Genomic DNA, 9,385 nt, shown 5'->3' on the forward strand with positions numbered 1-9,385 from the left:
AAAAGGGGTATGGGGACTCGGGTACTGCTCTGAGGGACATAAATCAGCGAAACTAAATTTTAAAAATTACCAATTTTAAAGGGGCAGTCATTTTTCATTGCTTAAAGTAAAAGAAAAAAAAAAAAGAAAGATCCCCTTAAATATGCCTGGCGGGGGGTGGGAGGTCTCCTTAAACTACCTGCAAAGTTGCACATCTGTACAATTTATAGAAGGATTGACAGGACTGACATTTTAAAAAAAAACAGCGTAGTTATGCCCATATCAATACCCAACCCTTTAGGCCTGGTATGACTTTAAGGGGAACCCCACCCCCCAAAAATGGGGAAAAGGTGTGGGGTCCCCCCTAAATTCCTTTCAGACTCGTGATCCAAGCACAGGCCTGGAAGGCCAGGAAAGGGGGGGGGGGGAGACAAATGAGTGCCCCCCCTCCCTGTGGCTTACCAGGCCACGTGCCCTTGGCATTGGTAAAGTGTCCCTATGCCAATGGGGACAAGAGCCTCTTCCCCACAACCCTGGCCCGATGGTTTAGTGGGTGTTCAGGATGCTGCCCCCCCTTGTGAATAAGTAAGGGTTACTTGTACCCCTACCCATTCACTAAAGGGTTAAATTTTGAAAAAAATAGCATGACACACTTTTGAAAAAATCCTTTATTAAGCAAAATACGAAAAACGTTTTTGACAAGTCCTTTATTTTTTGTTAAAAAAGCAAAAAAAAAAGGTTCCATCATCAATCACGACGCCCAGCATTGTCACAATACCCATGGTAAAATGGCGTCGCACAAGCGTACTGACCTATTCATGCCACTCTTGACTTCGGCAAAATGGCGCCAACTAAGTGCGCATGCGCCGTTTTGTGTATATAAGGACAACTACACGATCATGGCGTACCTTTGTCTCTACCTCTGAAGAAGTGTGTGCGCACGAAACACGCCAGGTGGAGTCTAGGATGTTGTGACATCACGTTGCCGGTGCCACGTGGAAGCCCGGCGGCCATCTTGGATTCTGGAGGGTCAGTCACTTGCACCTATCTATGCTGCTGCACTTTACATGCTGATTTTACCCATTTAATATTTGTTTTGGCTACCTAATAAACGAGTACTTTAATTACTACACTATGGATACTTTCCTTGGTCTCCCTTGAGGAGCTTTAATATTTCTAGAGCCCTGCTGCGATCCATCCACCAGACCCAGAGAGGGGGATTACCTGTAATCCAGGAACTTTCACCCGCTCATCCCTTAAAGGGGACCTCTGGCACATCGGATCCAGTTCCATCCTATGAGGGCAGTACTTCTCCATAAGTTCCAGTCCAGTCCTTGAGCAGAGAAGAGGGATCTTCATGAGATTTACATACATCGCGTATTTCAAATACGCTTCTGGTTAGTGCGCATTTGTATCATATGCACAGGGAGCACTATCACAGGACTGGAATTTGATGTGTTTTCACCACCAACTTTATTTGTCACTGACTGATTGATACTCACCATTATTTACTGCATTACTTATCAGTTATCTTTTATTGACTATCAGCGCTGCATATTATTGTTTACATTATTCCATTCCATGTTTGAACAAAATTTAAGGGCTTTAAAATGAAATTAGCAAGAGTGAATGCTCTGATGAGCAAATTTTGTGTACAAACTTTCAAACTCAAATTCTATTGGTGTAGTCAACTTAATATTCCAAGACTTGAACAGCATAAAGAAATACATTAGAGCCAAGGGATAGATTCCTAAAAATTGGAGGAAGGAGAATAAATGAGAGCAAACCAGAATTATCACCCTTAGCAGGCAATCAGAATGATGGATTTATTAACTGATTCACTAATATTATTATTATTATACAGGACTTATATAGCGCCAACAGTTTGCTCAGCACTTTACAAGGAGACAATACAGCAACAATACAGTTCAATACAAGAGGGAGCCCTGCTCCTTGGAGCTTACAATCTAGGAGATTCATTTTCCTATATACTGTAGAGATGCTAAAAACAGATTGGTTGATATGGCTATTCTGAACAAATATATAGTAAGATCAGATTTAAAGCTTATGTAAACCTGAGTCCTCATGCACATGGGACATTTTGATAACACTGGTAACATTAGCTGTGTAAAGTCACGTTAAAAACCTGTGTTTTTCAGCTTTTTTTAGCGTTTTTGCATTAGCATGTAGCGGCATTTTGCCACGATTCGCTGCATTTCCCCGCGTTTCTCCGCGTTTGCATTTTTTAACCAAAAAAAAATTTTCCAGTCAAAAAAAGTCCAACAAATGCCAGTTTGCAGTGTTTTACCACGTTTTTCAGCATCAGAGCATTTTTACAGCTAAAAAACTCCTCTAGAACCACGCTAGATCTGGGGTTTTTTTTTCCAGCCAAAAAACGCCCTGCCAAAAAATGCTGATTACAGTCTATGTGTGCATGGACACATAGGATAACATGCTGGGAGGTTTACTGGCTGTAGAAAAAAACGTAAAAAGCCAAAAACAGCCACTGTAAAAACGTCCCGTGTGCATGAGGACTAAAAACAAAAATTGTATTATAGTGCTGCTTACCAATCATTACCCTAGGTTCACACCTAAGCGTTTTGCGCACTACAGTCCATTTAACATGATTTCCTATGCGACACGTTCACATCTCAGCGTTTTCATCTGGTGCGTTTTTTGTAAAGGGTCAGGAACTTTTTTTAATGCAAAAACTTGGTTCTATAGACCTCAATGGAAGCACCGCAGAAAAGCATGTAGTGCGTTTTTTGTGCATTTTGTGTTTTAAATCTGCCAGGAACAAGAATAATTAAAACAATTAAACCCCCCCTGCAAAACACATTAAAAACACGGTAAAAACGCATCGCAAAACGCAATGCAGAAACGGGTCAAACGCAAGCTGTATGAACCTAGCCTTAGATGTGGTGGTTGCATTTGTTTTCTTTTTTAGACTTGCCATACACATTTTTTTTTCAGAATGAAATGAATGGACAGAATGAAAATAAAATACGATGGATGCAGGGATCCCCTACCCCCCCCCCCCACCCTCACCAGGACATTGCATTCTTGCACCCGCCCTTGTCAGTCTATGCTTTTCCGGGGCTGCAGCTAATTGGCTGATCACTGGGAAATTTTCCAACAATCTTTAACAGAAGTTTTGACCTGCTAAACCAGCCAAAATCAGTTTATGGCCAGCTGACGTCTGTTTTTTTTTTTTTAACTTTTCTTAAAGCAGTGTTTCTCAACTCCAGTCCTCATGGACCCCCAACAGGTCATGTTTTCAGGATTTCCATTATTTTGCACAGGTGATTTGATCGGTTTCACTGCCTTAGTAATTACCACAGCTGTTTCATCTGAGGGAAATCCTGAAAACATGACCTGTTGGGGGTCCATGAGGACTGGAGTTGAGAAACACTGCCTTAAAGTGATCCTAAAGGTTGTAATTACAAACAAAAAAACATGTTATACTCACCTGCTTCGTGCAATAGTTTTAACCACTTTATGTGGTTTGCATTGTGCAAAGCAGGGATGAGAACTGTTAGATCTCTTAGTAAAAGCAGCACACTTTACACATGTTACACATAGTAAGGCACACATTTAAACCCTGATCGCCCTAGATGTTAACCCCGTCCTAGCCAGTGTCAATAGTACAGCCACAGTGTTAGGTATTATCACTGATCACTGTATTAATGTCACTGGTGATGTCAGTGACAGTAAGTGTCAGATTTCCCACCACACTCCTGCAGTCCCATTATAAGTCAACAATCGCCTCCATTAGTAGTATAAAAAAAATCCAGTATACATGTCATAGTCCTGGGTGCTATAACTTTCACACAAACCAATCAGTAAACACTTATCAGGATGTTTTATCAAAGACATGTAGCAGAATACATTTTGGCTAAAATTTATGAAGAAATTTAGTTTTTTATTAGATATGTTTTATAACAGAAAATAAAAATTAATGTTTTTATTTTCAAAACTTTTGTTTTTTTTCATTTATATCACAAAAAATAAAAAACCCAGCGGTGATAAAATACTACCAAAAGAAAGCTGTATTTGTGTGAAACAAAATTATTAATGGTACAGCATTGCATGACTGCGCAATTACCAGGTAAAGTAGAGCAGTTTTGAATAGGAAAAAATAGCTTTGTCATGAAGGGGGTAAAATCTTCTAATCTTCTGGAGCTGAAGTGGTTAAACAGAGCAGCCCCTTTCCTCTTTTTTTGGGGGGTCCTGGCTCTTTCTCTCTGCTGAGTGTCTCAACAGCAAGCCTCTCTCTTGAGCCGCACTCCTGTGAATGGACATTGTCCACTCACACACAGAGCACGACTCAGCCCCACCCCCCACTCTCTCCTCATTGGCTCACAGACTGTGAATGACAGCAGTGGGAGCCAATGGCTCCCAATGCTGTGTAAACCAATGAGGAGAGAGACCCCTGGGAGAGTCGTGACTCTCAAGCACTTTGCTGGATCAAAATTTTATTTATTTATTACAGGTACTTATATAGCGCTGTCAATTAACGCAGCGCTTTTACATATATATTGTACATTCACATCAGTCCCTGCCCTCAAGGGGTGTACAATCTAAGGTCCCTAACTCACATTCATACATACACATACTAGGGCCAATTTAGACAGGAGCCAATTCACCTACCAGCATGTCTTTGGAGTGTGGGAGGAAACCAGAGTACCCAGAGGAAACCCACGCAGGCACAGGAAGAACATGCAAACTCCAGGCAGGTGGTGCCGTGGTTGGGATTCGAGCCAACGACCCTAGTACTGCCAGGCAGAAGTGCTAACCATTCAGCCACTGTGCTCATGTAAGTATAACAAAGGGGGGGGGGGGGGCTGCATAGAATGCATTAAGTTTAAAAAAAAACTTTAGCCTTTACAACCACTTTAACGGACCAAGCTGTCCAACAAAAGTCAAAAGTCATTTACCACTCACAGCGGTGTCTGCAATGATCAGCTTTTATGCATATAAATAAAACCTTTATTACGAAAGGAAAAAAAACCTGTCTCTTAGATTGTAAGCTCCCAGGATCAGGCCCTCCTAACCCTCTTGTATTGAACTGTATCATTGCTGTATTGTCTCCCGTTATATTGTAAAGCGCTGAGCAAACTGTTGGTGCTATATAAATCCTGTATTATAATAATAGTTTCTGCAGCTGCCTAAAATTGTTAGCTAGAGTTCAGCTTTAATTTATTACTCACTCACTTGTTACTTACTTATGTTGAGTCTGAATCTAAATCTACTGGTCCATCTGACACCACCCTCTCCACAGGCTGACAATGCTGTAGTCCAAGGCTGGCTATGCTGCTCCTCCATAGATACAGTGGAATATGGAGTGTAACCATTCTAAGACAGAAAGTGTATGAAGCTTCTGTGGCATGATCAGGCTGAAAAACTAACATTCAGTTTGCCATAGACTGCAAGTGCTGATCTGTGTATTATGAATGGGAGGGGGAGTCCCCCTTCTCAAAATACAATAGGCTGGCAGAGGGGAACCCCGCATCACACAACGTTTGTGTGGATGCGGGGATCTGTCTTTTTTTTTCTGCACAACCTGCTGGTTGAACAAATAAACACTGCACAATACAACGATACTTGAACAAAAATGAGCTGCATGGCGAGTTGCCAAAAGAAAGCCTTTACTGTGCCAATGCCACACAAAAGACCGGTGAGGAATATCAAGGTGTTTTTGTGGCACAGATGCAGTAACGGCTTCTTTCTGGCCATTCAACCATGCAGCTCATTTTTGTTCATGTATTGTCATACTGTGCACGTTCAAAGCAACCAGAGCAGCCTGCACTTCTCCTATAGTTGCCTGTGGGGTTTTCTTTGTATCCCAAACAATTCTTCTGGCAGTTGTGGCTGCAATCATTCTTGGTCTACCTGACCTTGGCTTGGTATCAAGAGATCTTGAATTTTTCACTTCTTAATAAGTGAATGAACAGTACTGACTTCCATATTCAAGGCTTTGAATATCTTTTTATATTCTTTTCCATCTTTATAAAGTTCCATTATCTTGGTATGCAGGTCTTTTGACAGTTCATTTCTGCTCCCCATGGCTCAGTATCTGGCTTGCTCAGTGCATCCATGTGAGAGCTAACAAACGCATTGACTATTTATACACAGACACTAATTGCAATTTATAAAGCCACAGATGTGGGAAATTAACCTTTAGTTGTCATTTTAACCCGTGTGTGTCACCTTGTGTGTCTGTACCAAAGCCAAACATTCCAGGGAATGGAAACTTTTGATCTGGGCCATTTGGGTGATTTCTATTATCATTATGATTTAAAAAGGAGCCAAACAACTATGTGATAATAAATGGTTCATATGATCACTATCCTTATATAAAAGACTGGGTTTTTTTTACATGATCAGTCATATTTTCAACATCAATACCAAAGTTTTAAGATATCTGCCAGGGTATGCAAATTTTTGAGCACAACTGTATGTGTATATATATATATATATATATATATATATATATATATATATATATATCAGGGGCAAACTGACCATTTGAACTCTCGGGCACTGCCTGAGGGCCTGGGGCCTCAGTAGGGGGCCCCATGAGATGCCCCTGGTACCTTTCAATGGCTTTTTCATAGGCTTTTTTGGGTTTGGGAGAGGACACAGGGGCCCCATGATCCCCTATTGCCTGGGGGCCCCATGAGTTGTCAGTCCGCCCCTGATATATATATCTATATATTGTATATATACTGTATATATTTTTCCTTGGGGGTGGGTTTAGGTACAATATAAATGTGCATTATCCATATGAAGATACTTATCTATTACAGATCATTTATATGAACTTTACACAATAAAATTACAGTGACACTAAAATAACAAATAACTCGGCACACTTTTATCGTCATGGGTTGGTTGCCCACCAGTGAGAGATATCAAGGAAGTGAACAGTTAATTGAGCTAACAGTCGAGTGTGTGCGCTTTGCTCCCTCTTTCCAATCCAGGGGATGGAGGGCCTGTGACAGCAGGAGCTGTAGGCAAGTACCCAGTCTGATCCCCAGCTCAGCTGTCACATTACATACTGGAAGACAAGAAACCTCTGCTAGCTGAACAGCTGTCTTCTTTAATGGATTGCCCAGTTCATTGCTTCCAGACACCATCATTTTTTTTTTCAGCGCTCAAATCCACTTTGCACACTTCAGTGTGGCTTCTAATTCGAGCCTGCCTAGAGGGGGTGAAGAAAACGGTCAAGTTGAATACCTCTTTCTGCATAAAATGGTCACAAAAATGGCATTGTCCCGGCCATGCCTCCTTTTACGCAGGCGAACAATCCGAGAAGATTTTAATAACAGATTACAGTCCAGTCGCAAGTGAGATTTCAGAGGAGACGCATAATATCACAAGGGGAATCTGCAGCGACTGTCACAGTAGTTGAAAAATAAAAGGGACCCTATCACAAGGCATCCATGCTGCAAAAATTCTGCATGAGGACGGGATTTTAACGAATGCCGGAAAAAAAAAATCCAACTATGGATGAGTGCCTAAAAAAAAGCGTGTGTGTAAGTAACTAATATGCATATGAGAGGGCTTCTTATCTCTGTAATCTCTAGGCAGGGATGGGAGTTGGGGAAGCAGAGCCAAGGTTAGCATTCTGCTTTGCAGAACAATAGGAGCATGTGGTGCCTTTCATGGGATTATGCTGGCTTCTTGCTGCAGGTGCACTTGTAGTGTGACCACAGGAGGGAAGCAATAACCGACATCTTTGCCTATTCAATTCACAGTCAAAAGAAGGTTTGTAATTTAGTAGTTAGACGGCGAAGCCCAGCCCATATGGTAGCTGCTTGGCACATTAAAGGCAGATATACAGTAGGGAAAGTAGCATGTGCACCGACTATTCATCAATATAGACTAAATTGATGGATTTTCTCTGCCCTTAATCTGTTTTTATTTTATGTGAGCAACAAAGAATTGCACTCCGAGGACACCCATTTCATCTAATTGCTAGACAATTATTACAATATGCCTTTCAGCTATATTCTTCTCAGGGACGCAGACTGTGCCAGGTTCATATAGGCTTCTTTAATAAGGCAGTACAAAGGGTGATGACATAATGCATGCAGTAACCTATACCAACCAATTAGATTGCAGATTTCCAAAGTCACGTGAATACTTATTGGTTGCTATAGGTTATTATTAAAATTGCTTTATTTTATTATAAAAGCTTGATGGTGAATTTTCACCTGCTCTATAGTTCATAAAACTTTGCTTTATTGTATTAGAAAAGGTCCACCTGCTCTATAGGTTATTTAGCTTTGCCTTCTTTTATTATAAAAGCTTGATAGTGAATCTTTACTTACTCTGTAGGTTATTCAAATTTGCCTTCTTTTATTATGAAAATATGATAGAAAATTTCACCTGCTCTAAAGGTTATTACTTTTTCCCTTAATTTATTCTAAAAGCTTGATAGTGAATAAAAACAATTATATTACATCAATCAACAAATGAATGCAATTAAGTTTCTTTTATGCTTCAAATAGATTTTCATCACCTGCATTGCATCATAGACCATGCTTTCCATAAGTATGATGTCATACAAGAGGGAGGGGCCTAATTACTCATTAAAGCTTGGGTGATACGGGGAAAACAGTTTGCAGGTGGGATTTGCATGTTTAATGCATAGCAGTGCAGAAGATGGGTTGTTTTATCCTAGGGCATGGTGTGGCTTATAACCCAGATTTCTCTGTTGTACTGTATATGGTAAAACATTGCATTGACCGCAAAAGTCAGTTTTTAGTTTTTGTATCACTTTCTCGATTGTCTATTCCAAAAGATAGACATACACACAGGGTTATCAAGAGCAACAAGACACAGAATATTTTTTTAGGACCAACCTGATTCCTAATATATAAGTGTTAGTGATCAGAAAGAATAAGCAAACAATGAACTTACCATATAGATCCTGTGCCGGAGTACAAGCAGATGGTACTTCTGTGCAAATTCCCTTTGATGTATCAACTCCAAGACATAGAATAGACAGTACAATCCAGTGCCTTAAACATGACAGTGCACATGAAGCATTCAGCCACCAAGTACAGGAGGACTGAGGATATGAGTCACCTAGATGCAACACCCAAGCACAATCAAGGAATAGTCATGACTAATCTATAGAATACACATCTTCCTCGTTTTTTAGGTATAGTGTGATTGCATGTATGTGACCAGCATAGAAAATATAGGAATCGCATGGCTTTGCTTTGTATGTGGTAAAAATACAAATAACAATTTTTGATACACGTAAAAATGTGGATGACAGCTATCCAAGATTTAACCAATTCAGAATCCAAAAGCTGAGCTGTGGTGAACAGTTATTATGTATGTCTTTGGAAATCTAGATAAATGCTTTAAAATGCTTTTAATAATATTTTTG

General features: G+C 40.3%; 1 long non-coding RNA gene across 1 annotated transcript in view; it reads right to left on the reverse strand.

Moving 5' to 3' along the window:
• LOC149462788 (uncharacterized) overlaps window positions 1-9,114 on the reverse strand; it is a 139,396-nt gene extending 130,282 nt beyond the window's left edge. The window contains exon 1 of the long non-coding RNA XR_016312591.1: window positions 8,908-9,114. This is a non-coding gene — a long non-coding RNA (uncharacterized LOC149462788). The remainder of the gene's footprint in view (window positions 1-8,907) is intronic.
• Between the last annotated feature and the right edge of the window lie 271 nt (window positions 9,115-9,385).

This window comes from Staurois parvus, unplaced genomic scaffold (genome assembly GCF_062004578.1).
Source record: "Staurois parvus isolate SC_StPar_1 unplaced genomic scaffold, SC_StPar_1.0 ptg000168l, whole genome shotgun sequence".
Classification (NCBI taxonomy): domain Eukaryota; kingdom Metazoa; phylum Chordata; class Amphibia; order Anura; family Ranidae; genus Staurois; species Staurois parvus.